Here is a 20321-nt window from a genome sequence, read left to right as displayed (position 1 = left end):
CTACTATAGTGACTACAACTTTATATTATGTACGCCAGGAAAGAGACTTTAATGACGATGAGGCAAGAGATACTTCTTGTGTTTCGTTATTAGACCACAAGCACACTAGTAAACCAATGAACGCATCAATGTACATATATACAGGGTGTAACATAAATATATGTCAATATTTGGGGAACATATTCCTCACGTGGAGACGATGAAATCATGTTACATGAACATGGGTCTGGAAATGCGTCATTGACACGTTAGAGCGCATTTTCGAAAACGCTGCACACTGTGTATGAGGCCAAAGCTGTGTAGTGTGGAATGTCGAAAAGACTGTCAGATGCTACATACCCCACATTTGAACTGGCAGGAAACATGGTGGGAGACATTGGCGTTGACCCCGATTGAAATTTGGAGGAGGGGGGGCGGTTCGAGAAACACATCGTAGTCAGGAAGTGCTTTATTGACACATTACAGTTCGTATACTACTACATCACACAACACCCCATACCAGAACACGCAGTCCGCATGTAATGTAGTAGACATTATGGTGAACCCCCCGGATGCACGTATGGAGCAGGGGAAGGTACAGTCACGGACACTGCCGGATTGTAACGATTCCATTGAAAGTCAATGTATTCATTACAAGCCGGCATTATCCGTGACTGTACAACGTGTCAGTTCGGCGGTTTACCATAAGTGGCGTCCCGTGCGCACAGCAAGACGTAGTGAGCTTGTCATGCGAATTACGTCACTGCTTGCCGGACCAGCATCGAGGAAGTACTGTCAGTTGTGTGTTCATCACGGACGTAAGTGCAGGTACAGTCAAATGGACAGGCATTCAAATGCATAATTGGCCGATGCCCATTTCATGTATGGCTTAGCAGGCGGCAATAGTAGTCACGCTCAGTGTGACTAATGGAACAGAACCTGCTCTTAGCTACATACACATCGTACGTTTGTGTTATTTTGGGGGGCTACCCAGTCACTTTTAATAATTGGGACATAATTTGGTGGGATCCCAAATAGATTTCTATTAGGAGGAGGAATTTTTAAAGCATTTGCATAGCTTTAAATTTATTGTTGAAGGAGTACTTTATTTGTACAAGAGTTTCTTAATATTCATCGTTAATATTGATTCACAACAATGAAAAGTCAGAAGCATGAAAACGTAATTCCATAAAGCTGGGAGGAAAATTCATAAATATAAACATGTTCATGTATTTCGTGTTAAATCAGTTCCTGTAGCTTACTTTTTACATAATGCAGAATATTCTTCTTATTTGTATCTTATCACCTGCATTGCTAACTTATGGAATCAGTATAAGAAATATATTATTATCAGCATAGTATTTGCCGGGCCTCCCCGATGGCGCAGTGGTAGCGTCATTGCCTTGTAATCAAGGGGTCCCGGGTTCGATACCCGGTGGAGGCACATAGTGGTTCGGATCCCACTTTAAACCGTAGGTCCAGTCCCGTTTAGCCTTAATGTGCATAAAGTGGACTTAAAACACCAAATCAAACCAAACCAAGCATAGTATTTGCTGTAATCAATATTTCTTAAAGGAAGTAGGAGAGAAATACACTGTAGATAAAATTACCATCAAACACTGAACAAATAAACACAGTGAGTATTTATTGCAAAAGTTGTCAAAAACAACAAAAGGTGTCTCTTCTTATTTGATATTACATCTAATACGACTAGGATTTTACTGTTAATTGCGTGGAGAAGGGAAACATTGCAAGCACGTTGATGGGAAATGATCCTTCTAGAATACCATGCAAATTTGTATATAAAAAAAAACTCTCCCAGCTACTAGTACATTTTGTAATTATTGTCACATATTCTCACAGGAAAATTTAGATATTAACGTAATGAGACTCTACAGGATTTCATGGAGCAAGAGATTGAAGTAAATGGTTGGTTGCTTGATTTAGTGTTTTAAGTTCAGTTTATGCACAGTAAGGCTAATCGGGACTGGATCTACAGTTTAAAGTGGGATCCGAACCACTATGTTCGTCCACCGGGTATTGAACCCGGGACCCCAGGATTGAAGTAAATAATATTACATACATAAACACAGGGTGACACAGTAAAATGCCCATATACTTTCATAGTATGTAGAGTCCTTTCAAGGAAGAGTAATGTGGTAGAAAATGTCTGGCACTCCTGACCATTCCAATGCCCCAATGTCGATTCCCATGGTTTCATACATTTTTAAACTATGAAACAATTATCCAAAACAGTACTGAGTAGGTTTTCCTACGGTCAGACTACCACGTGGTCTCCAAGTAACATTTTACACGTTCCTCCATGTTCAACATGATGGTTTGTTCTTTACTTGCGCCTTTGAATTTTTTAAGTAATTTCCTCTTCAGAAAAAACTTCCTTCAAGTTGCAAAATTGCAAATTAATTTTTCAACAGTCTACAACAAAATACAATTTACTCTAGTTGACATTTTACTGAGAGCTGGAGGAACATGCGGTAGAAGCTTTAGCCTCTCATTGAATAGTAAATAGTATCACATTAGGGTCTCCGAGTTTCAGTCATGGAGGAAACAAAAGAAAGTGGAAAACTTCACTCTTTCGACACTAGGAAGGTGGATATAAAGCTTTGGAAATCTTTCTTCGTAGTCCGCAACTTAAAAGTTTCAACGGTCTCACCTGAACTTCATCAATGTTTCAGCTGCAATATCCGAGATGGCGCTCAAGGGGATCTCGTCTAAAGAGACAGAGTTAAACATGAAAGAGATAGAAAAATGACAAGAAAGAAACAAGACAACGGAAGAAATACTATTTGGAGAAAACAGACTGAAAATCCTAAATGTAGTCTTCCAATTCGCTCCAGTTTCAGAATAACATTTAGTATCTTGCATAAAGTAATCAGGACTAAGCAGATATTAAGCCACGCAGGAAACTGCAGAATTAGAATGAGGCAACGTTGACACTACGTTATCTTTGTCTCATTCTCATCTACGCCTACCCCGTGGCAGAGTGGTTAGCACCGCGCGCTACGATGCTAGGGGTCACTGGTTAGAATCCCGTCCTGTGCTTAGGTGTTCTTTGTGTCACTTCGTAATTTCATCATATCGAAACTCACCTTCATCTTTGCGATTAACCCCCAAGTGGCAGAAAAGCTAAGTAAAATGAGCCAAATAAATAAATCATTCTCACTCAAACCACCTTGAAAAGCAAGAGTATGTAATGTTCGACTCATGATCTCAAACCAGAAGATTCTCTGCTCAAATCCCAGCATGACCTAGTCGTTCCATAATGCATATTTCTCCACCTATCCCATCCCATCATCATTCATCGTTACAATTAAACTAAGAGGTAGAAAAGTTATGTTATATTGCAATAACACTTCTCAGGCAATAGGTTTATAGATACGTGATCTTGACCGGTATTGATACATTCCCGGAAAATAAGTCTTGCTCCAATGATTTAGTACGTTACATAAAATACTTTTTCAGAGAAAGAGACTGTTGTTAAAAAAGTCCTTAGAGTGCAATACAGTTATTGCAGTACATAATACGAACAATGAACCGTGAAGCAACTCCTTAATTGTTTAAAGAGGATAATCTATATTAATGGTAAAATTTATAAATTCCTAAGAGAATATTTCCTCGCGCATGACAATTGACTTTTCAAAATGAAAACTTAAAGCTTTGCACAAAACTGTCGCAAGGCAATTTGGATCAAAACATGTGACACTATTTCACAGTGCTTTAAAATCGAATTCAGTTGTCATTTAAGTACAACCTAAAATTCACCACAACTTTCATTAACTCTAAGAGCAACTCTTAAGAGACTTTACTAGTGACCAAGGGAATACATAATGATAATAAGGATAAAGATAATTGAGGAATAAGCACAAAATAATGTGCTTAACTTATGATTCGAAATAAGAATTTAGTTTTGTTATAGTTCCGCAAAGTATTAGATTTCAAGTGAAAATAGATTTTGTTGAGTGAAGCATTGATTAATCGCATCGTCATATCTAGTCACAAGAGGGGGAGGGGCTTTTAGAGTACAGAAAGAAAAGTACACCGATTTACCCTATAGCAGAAAGAGGATGTTTTGACAGTAACGGAAATATGATCAATTTTACATTTAATCAACAGTGAGGATGTATGGGCTGTTTGTGTATGTCTACTCGTAGATTCCTTACATGTAACATTTTAAGAACTTCATTAAGAAGCTCCAAAGGTAAGTCAATTTTATATTATTCAAGCATCAAAAGATATAAGGGTGCTCGACATATGTTACAGAGTACATTCATTAATTCCGTACATATAATTCTTAAGAGAAGTACCAATTCTAAGTAATGCAAGGCATACGGCCCTTTAACTTCACCACTCTCAGAATTCTCAGAATACTTTTCCGGAACAATTATCCCTGCAGCCATCTGTAAGGGCTATGACGTAATAGTATATTTCCTCCTGTGGTTGTGCGAAATTTAATTGAAAGGGCAGGGTACATTTTCCAGGAAGGGCCTACCCACTCCAAACATCTTGCGCATTCAATAGTTCTCCGTTCTCTCTGTAGAAATGATCAAATGAACCGTTAATTGTGAGCCCTTGTTCCTCGTGAGACGTTGGAGCGCGGACCTCCTTGAAAGCAATGTTGTTTATCTTCATCAACTTCCTGAAACAGCGTTGAGTGATAATTATTTCCAGTTTTAATGGCATTGTTATTCGGAAAGTAAGGAAATTAGAGTTGTCCCGTTGCCTTCATCGATCAATCCCGCCAGGGGAAGAAGCTTTGATCTCGGCGCACAAGTTTCTATTGTGGAAACGAACTCCATATTTCAAGAACCGTTCTCGTTTTTGGATTCACAACGATAGCGTGGATTGTATTTGGTCTATTGTTGTGAAAGCACCTATGTATAACCTGTCTGCAAAGCTTTAGAACTAAATTATATTACAAATCGAGGTAAGAAAGAAACGTCTTGATATGACTTAAAATATTTTTTTTTCTTGTCACATATGCTCATAAGCAAATATTTACCATGAGTCAAAAGTCACGTACTAGTTATAGTGTAAGGCGCTTTATTCGCAAGCGCAATTGACGTAAAAACTTGCCGTAGGTTGAGAGGAATTTTATCCCCTTTACATACGTTGTGTGGTAATAATTCGCTTGTTTTCCGATAGAGATCGGTCAATCCCGATACTGTGGTTAGGAGTCAAGGTTTTCGATAAAGGTCCGTCCGAACCAGTGAATTTCCCAGACAGCCTCATTGCAGAATTTGAACACCCCTAGCCAAGTATCGATCTCGGGAAGAGAATAAATACATATGCCGTTCAAGGTGGTCAGAGGCTGGGTAAACCCCAGAGTTGCATCATGCAGGGAAATTCCTTCTTTAAATAACTCGCACCGGAGATCAAACCAAACCGGCTGGCCCACCGCGGCTCTGTCTCTCTCTGTCTCTCTCTCTCTCTCTGTCTCTCTCTCTCTCTCTCTCTCTCTCTCTGTGTGTGTGTGTGTGTGTGTAAATAAAATGCATGATGTAAGAAGTTTGTGACCACGATAAGCTGATCTGCGTTGTTATCAGAGCGCGCTACGACGCCAGAGATCCCGGGTTCGAATCCCGGCCTGTGTACGGGTGTTCTTTGTGAGTGTCCATGAATCAATCTCATCATATCATCACTCATTTTCATCTTCTCGAGTAGTCAAAAGTGGCAGAAAAGCGAAGTAAAATGAAGCAAATCAATAACAATAACCACAACAACTCCCATTATTTTTTACAGAATTTGATGAAATTCTCACTTCAAATCAATACCTCAGAACGTGGGAGAGTGTTAAATTGTATTTCAATGAAATCAGACATGTTTTAAGATAGAGTGCAAAATACCGATTTTTTTCTTTCAATAGCTAAAATTATTCTACTGACTTTTTTTAAAAAATATGTCACTCGTTTATTTCCTTATTGCTATTATTCTAGTCAGTTTTCATCATGAAAGAGACAAAGTCGGGCTTCTAAACCAGGACTCCTAGCAGCGAGCTGTGCTGATCCCGACCGAACCGCTGTGGCTCTAGTAATGAGACGTAAAATAGATAAAACTTAGGCATTAAGACTGATCTACGTACTATGAGAAGATGATAATAAATACCACTAGCTCAAATGCGGCCCTTATACAAGGAATAGCAATTTAGGAAACATTGCAAATTAGTAAAAGATGCAAACGTTACTGCAGAACAGATGTGGATAGGGCATTCGACCAGTTCTTCTCGCCAAGCCTTTTAAACTTGGACTCACACCCTCCGTCCCATTCTCTTAAATTGAACTCCGGAGCAACATTCCTGATCAACATCAATACTCGGGACTCTCGTATTTATCAACCACTCAGTGCCTTACTTTGCTCACCCTTTCTGTTGTAATCACCTTAATCCCTCCATTCTGCTTTCCGTTCCAATAATTTATTCTATCTGTACCTTCCACGTGCATTCTACTTAACAAGGGGGGAATCGACTTGGTTCACCTTTATCCCAGATTAGACTCTGAACCAGTTTGAAAGCCTGAGAGGCCCCACGGGAGATCCAGGACCCAAATACTAGGTACAATTTCCTTCCAAGAACTTGGCAGGACCGCTATTTTCTCCCTTTCTTGCCTTCTTCTCTTCTTTTCCGTCATTCTCTTCCTCTTTTTTTTTCTCTGGGTGCTGATTACCAAATCAATAAAGAAGAAATAGGGCTGAGGAGTGAAAAGAAAGCTGGGGAAAAGGAGATATCCCCCGTATGGACTCTTGGTTTTTTTCAGTTCTGCTCGGACCAGGAGCGCCTGCTAAACGGATACAAAGATTCCGCTACTTCATTTTTTTCAATTCTTTCTTTTTATTTGTACTTGACTCGCGTGATAAAACCCTACTTGAGCAATCTACGCGTCCACATCTTCCCTCCCAACAAGTCTTTTGTCATCGGGTTTGCGTTGCATCAATGATTCCAGCCCGTTTGGACGAAAACGGGGGAAAATTTCACAATATCCTCTTTCCATAATCTCTTCTCTCCCTCCCCACCTCCTCTCTATTTCATTTGTATTCTTTTGTCGCTCCGGTGGCAATTTTGAAGTTATTATCTGTTTCACGCCTTTCACACAATCGAATTCGGCTCGAATCCTCGGAGAAATGTGTTATGGTTTGATTATTTTTGTGTTTTGAATGGACCTGCTCCTATCGAATGCCTCTCTCGATTGCTGCATTTGTCTGTTATGCTTCACAACCATCTTGATAATTGAGCGCATAAAATGGTGATCTTGCTTCAAGTCTACTGAAATATACCCATTTCTTCAATACGGTACAGAAGATTATGATGTGTTTTTTTTTTATGTGCTGCGATTATGTTGCGTTTTCAATGGACTTGATCCATTCGAATATCTCATTCGATAGCTATATTTGCCTGTTATGTACCACAACCATCTTGATATGTGATAACATAAGTTAACTGAAAACACTTCTTTTCTCAATACGATACAGTCGATTATTATATGTAAATATGTCTTTTTACATAAACTTTACGATAATTTTGTGTTTTGAATGTACCTGCTCCATCCGAATACCTCCTTCGATTGCTACATTATCCTGTTCTGTATCACAATCAGGGTGATACTTATGCATATAAAAATACTGATCTCGCTGCAAGTGTTCTTATTGATTGAGTTGGTGTTTTAAGTCCACGTTGCGCTCATATAAGGCTAATCGGGACTGCATACAGCTTAAAGTGTAATACGAACCACTATGTGCCTACGCCGGGTATCGAATCCGGGACACCTTCATTACGAGGCGATGACGCTACCATCGGGGAGGCCCAGCAAGTGTCCTGAAGTATATCCTTTTTAATATAATACAGATGATTATGATATGAAAAATGATCCGGATTTTTCCAATGATAGCTACCTTTGACACACCCCACAACTATCTTGTTAATTGTACACATAAAATACACTAGTGTCCAAAATTAAAGCAACAAACAGGAATCCTTTCCTCGTGTGTTTTTTTTTTGTTGATAAATTTGTCAAGTTTATCCTGTTGCTATCGTGATATTTTTGTTGATAAATCCTGGCAGGGGTGCCCACAGGGGGGTTTTATGGCGCAGGTTTCGCCATCAAGATTTTTTGGGGGATCTTTTCCCTTCAAATAATCTAAAATTCAACATTTATATATTTTCCAAAATATATGTAAAAATTTTACATCTTAAATGCACCATATTTAATCCATTAAATGAAGAAGTGAAAGTGTTTAGGGTATTATCGAAAGGCGGGGGGGATTATCGAACTCCTATATATTAGGCCTTAATTGACACGTGGGTTCTGAGGGAGATTCTGAATTAAACTTTGGGGGGACAGTATCCAACTCTAGGTCTTAGATTATGGCGAGACATTTAGTTAGAGTGGAATTGAGCATTAAATTGAAGGCGATATCCAATTCTTGTGTATTTCTATTGTCTTAGACTGTTGCGGAAATTCTGGTGTGGAGGCTGAGGATTACTTTTTTGGAGGAGGCAATATCTACTCTTCAATATTTACAGTAAGTCTAAAATTGGCATGGAAATTTTGGTGGTAGGATTGAGTATGAAATTTAAAGGGGCAGATAGAAAGTTATTGATAAAGTGTTAAATCTTAAGATTGTCAAGGGATTTCTGTAGTGGAGAGAGAGTTCGAACATTACATTTTGGAGACTGTATTTAGCGATAAGGCATCCACACGTTTTCGACCCCGAATGTGCCAAAGGAAAAGCTGGAAAAGGAAAAGACTAAATATCTCGGGATCTTAAGAAATTATAATTTGTTGCCACGATGTGTGTTTGGCACTTTAATGAGATTAAAATGAAGTTTTTATACTAAAGCTGCATTACGAGACAAGCGATATTCTCGATTGATTGATTTGTTTTTTTAAGTCCACTTTATGCAATCTAAGGCTAATCGGGACTGAACCTATAGTTTAAAGTGGGATCCACGCGATATTCTCGATTATGATGAACGATTTTAGGGGTGGTCTTGAGTGATGGCACCCCTGTTTAGTGAGGAGGGGCAGATTCCTAATGCTCAGTAAAGCTAAGAAAAAAGTTACTTTCGGTAGACACGCTGTCGTAATTAAATATTTTGTGGGGATTACGATATGGTTTAAGGGCCCGAATGATATGATTTGGGGGAAACGCATGCCATGATTTTGGGGGTGATACGCCATTGACCTTGGGGGGGCACCCCTGAATCCTGGCACATTAAGGTTAGTTTATTTTCTATCTTAAGCCAGTTGTCTATGACATCATAAATATTACTATCACCTGATCGTATTATGTAGTCAAACGGACGGAAAGAATTTCCGTTTGTTGCTTTAATTTTAGACATTAGTATAGTTATTTTGCCTCAAGTATTTTGAAAAATACTCCAATTTTCAATCCGATACAAGAGGATTGTAGTATTAGAAGTAACTTGCATGTAATAAATTTGGAAAAGTTAAAAAAATCCAACTAAAATATATGGCTTGTAAATGGAAAATCCACATGGTTTAAGATAGAATCAAACTCATATGATACGCCCTCTATACTTTGTTGTTGAAGGGTGTTCTTGTCCACTTGTTTGTACATTTACGAAACCAATACATTTCTGTTCAATTGACTGAAACTGACAAGGGAACATAAAACTGGGAAGTCGATTTCGAAAAATTGAGTAGCTTACTTTTGAAAAGGATTTTAAAGAAAATGTTACATGGACAGAAAGAACCTAATGTTTTTTGTCGACGCTGAGTCAGAGGAATAAGGAGACAATTAAAGGAAAAAAAAATACATTGCACATATTTTAAACGTGCGTAAAATGTAAGGAAAAGTATACGTATGTATACACATGTTGACACACATTAGTGTTGAGTGTTATTGAGTCAACTTGCTTGGCTGAGCATACTGAGTGATCAACTCACGATCACGCCACCGTAAAATTCCGGGTTCAAGTCATTGGTGTTCATTTGCAAGTGACCATTTCATCACGTTCATCTAACAATTCACATTCGACGTTGCGATTAGCCTACGGAGACAGAAAAATGCAAATAATTATTACTGGCGCACATTCAACCAAACTATAACTTCATAAGCCAATCTCCGTGGCGGAGTGTGGCTCGGTATGGGTATGGGTGTTCTTTGTTAGTGTCCCTTCATCAATTTCATCATATCATCCTCACTTATCGCCATCTTCGCGATTAGCCGCAATTAGCAGAATAGCGAAGTAAAAATAAACAACGCAATTGGGGCTTATTGCTAAAACCAAAAAATGAACAAATTCAGATATTTGAACGGTTGCCTTAGTATTGGCATCAAACGTACATACCCATCTGGTAAATTTAACAAATCTTCCGTTATTGTGCAACTTATTCAGACATGCCAATTGGATAATATGCCCGATTATGTGCACCTATGTGGGCAGGTCATGTATTTTGTTGAATGTAATTGGCTAAGTTAATTCATTAGTGCGAACCGTGTGAATCTATGCTTCGCGGTCTTATACATTAAGGATATATTTCCGTGATTTTCGAAAAATGGCGCCAAACAGGAATCTATGATTAGGAAAGGTTGTTTGCATACATAAGTTGCAGCCTCCCAGATGGCGTTGTAAGAACGTTGTGATCGGGAGTTCCAGTAGAGGCATATATTAGTTCAGATTCCAGTTTTAAACAGTAGTTACAGTCCTAAATAGCATATCTGCGCATACAGTGGACTAAAAACGAAAGAACTCGAATCCCATACGCTGCAAACGTTTATGAAGTGTCACGCTGTGCATGTTGCTCATACTGTGATTTCGAGACGAGCCTAGACCGAGAATGAGATAGACATACACGAGATGAGACGAGACTTAGCAGAGACAAAGACATTTACAAACTACTACAAAATAAAACAACACATTGTAAAAGCGAACTATCTATATCCCGTGAATTTTTCAATATAGATGAAAATACGCTTCATAAGAGTTCATTTAACGAGAAACATACCTACTTACAAAATGTTTAGGGAACGAAATGTGTTCCAAGCGAAAAGAGGGTACGAAGCTATAAATTATCGATAACTCCAATTTCGATTTCAAATCAATTATAGTGATTCTGGAAGTATTTTGAATGTTGATGACGGATACATAAATTTCTTCCCATGACGTCAGGATGTTTTCCTAGATTCAATCAACCCACTTCATTATAACATTGAGTTGTGGACATTTTGTGAAGGAAATCTTTATGAGGTATTTCGAGAATCGAACTTATGTAGTTAAAGTTTATAATTGTCATGTCAATGTGTCTTGTGAAGATGGACGGTGGATTAAATGCTTACTATTCTACGTGCATTTACTGTTCAAAATTGGAGGACTTGTACTATAGAAAACCAATATTTTACCACCATCTAAACAGAGCCATCTTTTGAGGAAATGAACTGCACATTTTATTGCGAAATTAAGGCAGTTAATATAGTGCTATTTTCTGAAAAACCTTAAGTGATGGGTAAAGATTGATTTCATTTTTGGAATCAGTATGTAGAAATTATTCAGAGAAAACAGTCATTTGTGAGTCATCCAAATCCATGCAGGCCTGTGTAATCATTGAAAAAAAAAGTGGACGTTTCAATCAAGGACATCGGAAATTTTAAGAAAATATTTCGTAAGCAGTGGAAAAGAAAGTTAGAGCAGGAAATAAAAAAAAAACGTGATATCAGTAATTGCCCAATCGCAATGAAAGAACTTCAAAATTCGGTTTCCTTTCATCTCTGTAAGCCATCAATCATCAGGAATTTCGAGTACAATTAGCAAGAAATATTTATTTGTATTTCGTAAGAAAAATAAAAGAGAAATCAAAGCTTTGTTCTTATTCCCCGTTTTGTCTCCCCCGCAGAACGAATCACGTTTCTTTACCAAGAAAAGGGAGGGGGAGGTCGTGCTGCACGCCACAAAACGACCTACGAATCTTTCATGAAACTTTTGTCGTCTCTTTTAACCACGCGATCTTGATGTTTCTATAACTCGAACAAGTCAGAAGAAAAATCTTCTAAAGGAGCACCGCCGTCAGTTAACTTTGAATCTAGCGTAACGAAGGAGTCGGGAAACTTATAAGGATTTTTCATGGTATCCAGTTTGTGGACTCTTGGAGTGAAGTAGCTTTGAAGCTGCGTGGGGTTTACAAGTAACCGTAATATGCTCCATGGATGATAATAATATGGTCACATACATAGTTAATTGGTTACAGATTTCAACAATCCTACGATAACACAGGAATGTCCCAGTATTGCACACAATAATGCGAGATTTCAAATATGTTTGACATTAATATGTAATTATCCAGTCTCAGATATACATATATAAGCCTCCCCGATTGAGCAGTGGTAGCGTCGTCGCATTGTAATCAAGGTGCTCCGGGTTCGATACACAGTGGAGGTACATAGTGGTTCGGATCTCACTTTAAACTGAGGTACAGTCCAAATTAGCATTACTGTGTATAAAGCGGACTTAAAATACTAATCAATAAATCAAGCAAGCAAGTAGATATATATATATAATGTAGCTCGAGCCCAGAGCCGGATGCCTTACACTGCACGGCCACTGTGCAGGATAATATAAAATTGGATTTGATTGAGTTGGTGTTTTTAGCCAACTTTATGTACAGTAAGGCTAATCGGAACTGGACCTACAGTTTAAAGTGGGATCCGAACCACTATGTCCCTCCACTGGGTATCGAACCCGGGACTCCGGATAATATAAAATAATATAGATAACGTCGCTGCCTTGTAATCAAGGGATCCCGGGTTCGATACCCGGTGGAAGCCCGTAGTTATTCTGGTTCCACTTTAAACTATAGGTTCAGTCCCGATTAGCATATCTGTGCATAAAGTGTACTTAAAGCAACAAATCAACAATAAAATAATCTAAAGATTAAGATATACATAACAGTAAATTTACCGATAGTTCTGAATGGATATGACACATGATTCCTTTTCACTAAGAGAGAAACAATCCATGTTATCGATGTTAGCGTCCAGAACTTGGCTGATGACCCGACAACACTTGTTCGAATCACGTCGCCAGAAAAGCTACAATCCCTGGATAATCTATATTCATCCCCTGATATTATTATTGCAATTAAATCAAGAAGAGTTTGACGCACAGGACATAGAACAGTTTACAGGATCATTAGTGAAAAACCTGGTGGTAACGGACCAGTAGAAAGGTTAAGACAAACATGGACATCAATATTGAGGTGAACGTGGAAGAAATTGGTAAATATAGTCCAGGACAGGAAAAAGTAGGAAACCTGGTTCGATAATACACCTTCGGGTTTAGGATTGTCATGTAGTTAAGATTGAAGTCGATGTCATTCAAACATAATTTTGAATTTTAGTGTTTTTCTAATTTATGAATTATATCTGCATTTCACTGCACACTTATCTTATACACTAAGCACGTACATATAAGGATTTCCAATCTCATGTACGGAATCTTATGAGTTTGTAATAAGTTGTCAATTAGGCAAGAAGCCGAATTAATTAAGTTATGGCGAACTAATTATAAATATTCCAAAACGAAGCCCGGGAGAACGTATCCGGGGAGAACAACATCATGTGATTAGCATGGAAACTCACCTGACTCCGCAACCTGTTCTCTCGGCTTCAACCGTGAAACAAACGTTCCGCGACTTCCTTCGAAGGAGAGCTCATTACACCCACAACTTGACAAATGAGTCCCCAACAGAAGTATTGATTAAGCGGAGTGCAGTGAGAGACGTTGGGTGTATTTCCGAGGAGTCGTCTCAAGAAAACCGAATTTCTAGATCGAGTTGTGTTCCATAACACGTGGGTTATCCCACAAGCAGTCTTCGAAATGTGACTTTATTTGGAGTTGTTTTGCTAAAAAATGAACTCTGTTATAGTTACTGAAAGTCTACATTAACTTTTTTCATGGATGACATCTAAGATTAACGCGGTTTCCGTCATTTTCGATTGATGACATCCAAGACTACCACGATTACCGTTATTTTTTCATGAATGACATTTAAGACTAGCATGATTTCAGTTATTTTTTCATTGATGACATCTAAGATTAACACCATATCTGTTATCTTTTCATAGACAAACAGGATTTCAGTTATTTTTCACTGATGACATCTAAGATTACATGATTTCCGTTTTATTTTTTCATTGATGACATCTAAGGCTAACATGATTTCCGTTATTTTTCATTGATGGCATCTAAGGCTAACATGATTTCCGTTATTTTTCATTGATGGCATCTAAGGCTAACATGATTTCCGTTATTTTTCATTGATGGGATCTAAGGCTAACTCCGTTATTTTTCATTGATGGCATCTAAGATTACATGATTTCCGTTTTATTTTTTCATTGATGACATCTAAGACTAACATGATTTCCGTTATTTTTCATTGATGGCATCTAAGATTACATGATTTCCGTTTTATTTTTTCATTGATGACATCTAAGACTAACATGAATTTCGTTATTTTTCATTGATGGTATCTAAGGCTAACATGATTTCCGTTATTTTTCATTGATGACATCTAAGATTACATGATTTCCGTTTTATTTTTTCATTGATGGCATCTAAGGCTAACATGATTTCCGTTATTTTTCATTGATGGCATCTAAGGCTAACATGATTTCCGTTTTATTTTTTTATTGATGACATCTAAGGCTAACATGATTTCCGTTATTCTTCATTGATGGCATCTAAGGCTAACATGATTTCCGTTATTTTTCATTGATGGGATCTAAGGCTAACATGATTTCCGTTATTTTTCATTGATGGCATCTAAGATTACATGATTTCCGTTTTATTTTTTCATTGATGACATCTAAGACTAACATGAATTCCGTTATTTTTCATTGATGACATCTAAGGCTAACATGATTTCCGTTTTATTTTTTTATTGATGACATCTAAGGCTAACATGATTTCCGTTATTTTTCATTGATGTTATCTAAGATTACTTAACAGGCATAATGTCATACAGGGAAGCGAGTATTTGAGAATCCAGATGCTTCATTTCTTATTGCCGGCGACTTTACGACTTCTTTACGAAAAACATTTAACAATATTTTAATCATTTTGATACAGATACGACTAATACATGCATAGAACTTCCGACACTTGTTAGAACCACCAGATTACCAATCCGGTACTGCATCCGATTCAGTAAACCATGGACATATTGAATGATGAGTATCAAAGATAGGTAGGTTCTCTCTGGAAAAATGCAATATCTATGCAATATGTAAGCGAAATCAGCGAAGAATATAGAGTGCAATGTAGACATCATCCTGACGTCAGAGTTTTCAATCCAATTCGCAGGAACGTGCTTCGTTACCTCGTCATCAACCCGCATTAAAACCGCGCGGCATTCAATATCCTATAGATTATGTTGCTACACTTGGGCTAATTGCGAGCAGAACTCGTTTTCCAACGTGGGGGAGGGGGCGGCGAGGGGGGTGGTAGAGGGGGGTACTGGCATCGTTAGGTAGATTGTGCTGAATCGATGCAAACTTAATATCGGACGCGCAGATATTCTGATTAAGGGTACGCTGGTGTATCGTTTCGAGTGATATGTTGCTGCTATAGGCATAGAACCGGTTCCCAGTCTTTCCGTATCGAGCGTTGATTTATTCCGAATACTAGGGTCTATATCATGAAAAGTGGTCATTATATGAGCAAATAAATAGTTCATTTGTATCTCTGTTCCCGGGTACTTAGAAATATTCAACAAAAGAGGGAGCCACTATGTGTTCTGGAAATTCCTCCGTATTTGCTTTAATTTTCCACAAAAGATGGAGCAAACAAACTGCTCTCTCCAATCCTATTCCCTATTGTTCAGTGTATTTGTTTTCAAGAGAAATTCAATTTCAGATACTGTTCTTTTTTTTCTTAAAAAAGTGACACTGTTTAAGTAACTGGCTTTATGAACTAATACAGTTACAGTCACTCACTTTTAATAGTGACCCACTAAGAGTCACTGGTTTTATAAGCTTATAGTTACTTTGAAAAGTGATCCAGTTACACTGAGTATCACTTACTTTGAAAAGTAGACTACTTACATCCACTTCTTTTGGAGAGTAATATAATAAAATTATATAGTAGCTTAGTTTGTAGTAATCCAGTTGCAGGGCAGTGACTTTGAAATGTGACCCAGTTACAGACTGATTTTGTAAAGCGTCCCAGATTAAGTGACCCACTTTCAGTTACTGACTGAAAATTGACTAGATTTCAGTCAGCAACAGATAAATCAGAAGTCAATAGTATTTAGTACTAGAAGCATCTACAATATTTTTACTATAATATATATTTACTTGTTAGGACAGGGAAGAATCAGAATTCGAAAAAAATTTGATTAATATATTCTGACAAAGTTACTCAATTGTTTTTCAATAATAGAAGTGTATCGATTATTATTATTATAACAACAGCAATATACACCAGGTTGCAAAACACTGCTCGCATTTATGATTTATTAATAAAATACTTCTTTACAGCAATATTGCCAAAGAATAACTTGAGGTTGAAAGATATATTTTTTAAATACCATACAAAATGTATTTCTATAAATTGTATATATTGTTGCCCCTCAATATTTTCTTGGCTTTTTAATTTTGGAGAGGCTACATCTGTAAGAGCCACGATGGTCGTAGAGCTGCTCTTGGGCTCATTAAGCCTCTAATAAATAGGTATCTTGGAGCAAACCTATGGAGTAAAGGAAGTTAAAGCATGGTGCTGATCACATCACCTCCATAAATGACCAAGATTGTGGATGTGTGGAATCCTACACTCTGCACCCTGAAACGTCCACCCGTGCTCACAACAACACTAACGTAAACACAGCGCAGGAGTACTGACACTGGCTTGCGTTCAACACACTAAACCCTGCAATTAGATGGACGGCAAAAGTCTATCCATATGTGCTAACTTCTTGTCAGCCGTAGAACATGGACTCAGAATTATCTCAGGGCTTGCTGGGTGTAAAGAAAGGTTATACCAGCTTTATATATATATTTATATATGTTTATTATAATCTTAATAAAAGAATGTCTGTTAGCGCACGTGTCTTTACCTGTAACACCTACGTGCTTTTATTTGTACCACACACGTGCTTTTACCTGTACCACCTTTGGTCTCGAAGAGGTAAGGGGGGCAGGGAACATCCAATTTATTCCTCGCAGTAAGGCGCCAGGGGACCTAATTTTATTTAGGGCCTTGGTCGCCGCTCACGTCACGGGTTGTGTAGTACCCCCAACCACAGCCGGGAATTTGCCGAAACCAATCGGTACCCCCGAATAGCGGGCGCTGGATAAAAGGATGCCACGACAACCCCCTGCGTTAGCGGGGAATTGGCGAGCCAACCGGCGTCTCCTATGCAGGGATGGCAGGTTAGAAAGGAAGGTCCGGGTATTCCCAGTCAATTCGGGCAGGTAGAACCTGAGCACCTATCAGCCGAAGCGAGCGGACCAGGTAGGTAGGTTGCAGCTAGGCTCTTCTTCTTCTTCCTTCCTTCCATCAGGCTGGGAGGCCAGTTAACCCTGGATGTTTGCCTGTTGACATCAGGGAGCCAACTGAGCTCCGGGCCTCGCTTTATACTCGCGGGAGCGCATGGGTGGTGAAAATTTTAACTACAAGTACGCGTTGCTAACTCATTTTTTACATAATGCATACTTCGTACTGAGAAATATCAAGGTTTTGACATTGAGAAATCACTAGTGGGAAAATCACTAGATGCACGTGTCAATATAAACTAAAACTGTGTGCATTCAGACAATACAATTGATAATGAGCCTCGCAGGACTCTGCAATTCTAAACAACGAGTTGAACAGTGTAAATGATAATAATTGATAACATTTACTGAATACAGCGACCACGCAGGGTCTAATAATAAGTGAAGCTAATAAACGTAGAGGTGGATCCGTTAACGTTTACAGAATACAGCGATCACGAAGGGTCTAATAATAAGCTAAACTAATAAACGTAGAGGTGGATCCGTTAATCGTTTACAGAATACATTTAAACTAAAAGCGTACGCCTTGCAGGGACATTTAGCATGCATTCTTTATCCAAACTTTGTCAACAAAATATAATATGGCGACCACGCAGGGTCGTTACAACCCGCACATATTCTTCAATGTGCATGGGGGTAACATTATCTTACCTGATCTTGCATCCCCTTACGAGTCCTTTACTTTACCGAGTACAATCTCAATTAGCCCATCTGTGCATAAAGTGAACTTGAACCTTTGTATCGATCTTCCTGGTAGTTCGCTTTATACTCCAACGTCAAGACAACAAAACCAAACGCATAACCATCAATCACTACACATAATACACAAAGGTATCGGATTGGACATGATTTAATATTAACGGTTATTACTGTTCGAACGATCAGCGCCGTAGATGACAAAAGAAAAGCGGGAAAATGTTCAACTTTTATAGGCAATAAATGTTACGTGTAAATAAGTACGCTCGGTTCTTATGAGCTTTCCGTGCTTGGTTTATTGCCGTGTTTATTGTTTCTGATACACTCCTAATAGCCACAGGCAATCAACAGCAAAGGTTGATCTAGAGATATCTCCCGGTGTTCTACGTCACAGCTTTTTCGTCTTGTCACATACGTCACCTCTTCTTTCTACATTTAAAAGCTTATCAGGTGCCCAATCTATGGCACAAGAGAGAATGAATTATAATATGATCAAACTGCACCATATTTACACTGGAACGGTGTACTTTAAGTAAGTAAGGTACAATTAATAGCAACAAATAATTACAGTGGAACCCCGATTTTACGTTTCCGGATCCTAACGTTATACGTACATTCAATCTTCAAAGGACATTGCGTTTCACTGGATTATCTTCAGAGGACACTGTATTGCGATTGTTCATTACATATAAAACTATGTTACAACATCATAGAAGTTTCATACTTATAAAAATAGCAGTTACTTGTAATAATTTTACAAGTTACATAAATTATGTATAATGCAAGAACTGATATTTGACTGCAAAATTTGATTAATTGTTAGAGGAACGAAAGGTTGCACCAATTCCCAAATCAAATAATAAACATAAAGAATATAATATCACCTAAAGCTATTAATAGCTATACCAATTGAAAGAGAAATAAAGGTGAAATTATTCCAGTTAGGTTCACATTATGCTCTACAGATTGCACTACCAGGTAATTTGTTAATTTTCCATATCTCGTTTCATATTCTAAATACTTCTTGTTACGGATAATTTAAAAAATAACTGCTGCAAATTCTGCCTCCCTATCGACTATAACTTTAATGCTTGCTTTTATTTAATTATTGATCAGTGAATAGTGTATGTCATATATTACATACATTAAACGACTGACATTTCATAGAATAAGATTACTTAGACATTTCTGCTACCCTAAAAATAGGCAATAGCTTAACTGGAGAGTTTAATAAACTACGTATTTCTTAGCTATGACTAGTAATGATGTTATACGATATCCCCTAGGTATCCAGTGCATAGTTAGATAATCTTTTAGTTTATATACTATGTATCCAGTTTATTGCCTGGTATTGGGGGAGCAAGAATTAAAGAAAACTGCTTTGTCTAAATCTCTCCCACAGGGTTGCCAGTGCATATGCTTGGTCAGTGGTTTCCGGCAATATGGATCATGCTCGAAATAGGGTAAAATAAGTAATAAACGTAGGTTTCTGAATTTCGATTGCGTATGCAGTCCTTCGATATTTGCTGACAGAGAAATATTAAATTAACATGGAAGCTTGTGTAGAATCTTTTTTTGGATATCAGGAAATTACGTGTAAATGAAAAATGAGGAAGCGGTAGCGTGGATTGATCGATATTTGCAAAAAAAGACATTTTCGTCATATTTACTCAGGCAGATAACATGTCATCTATTTCCGTCGTTATTGGCGTGGGATTTCTCGTTTCTCTTTGGTCAGATATCTCCACGATATAGAAGCAAACGACAGAATCAAACGTGAAAACGTCTAAACATAGGCTTCCAACATAACAGTACTGTAATATGGGTTGCACACACGCTAGGATGGAGTAAAAAGAGTCGTGGTGAATGCAGTACTCCAAGTAAAAAAAATATATAAACATTTTTAAAAGCCTCACAAGCAAAATTCTTAACAACTGCATCACAAGAATTTGTCACTTTATAGGTTGAAATTTATTTCATAGAGTTAAATAGATGAAGTCGATTTTTTATTAAAATGTCTGAAGAAATATTTGCTTTCTGCTCAGAATTTCCATTTCAGAAGCAAATAAAATTTACCTCTGGTAACAGTTGTAAGTGTGCCACCAGATAGCGTAGGTTGATGTGTA

At 37.9% G+C, this 20321-nt stretch overlaps 1 protein-coding gene across 1 annotated transcript in view; it reads right to left on the bottom strand.

The window, feature by feature from the left end:
* The window catches only part of LOC145987257 (uncharacterized), a 563513-nt gene that overhangs the window by 57128 nt on the left and 486064 nt on the right, over nucleotides 1-20321 (bottom strand). The gene's annotated exons all lie outside the window — the stretch shown is intronic.

The sequence above is a fragment of the Lepisma saccharinum genome, chromosome 4, assembly GCF_977018435.1.
Source record: "Lepisma saccharinum chromosome 4, izLepSacc3.1, whole genome shotgun sequence".
NCBI lineage: Eukaryota > Metazoa > Arthropoda > Insecta > Zygentoma > Lepismatidae > Lepisma > Lepisma saccharinum.
The sequence above is the reverse complement of the archived record's forward strand: the minus strand, read 5'-3'. Positions and strand labels throughout refer to the sequence as shown.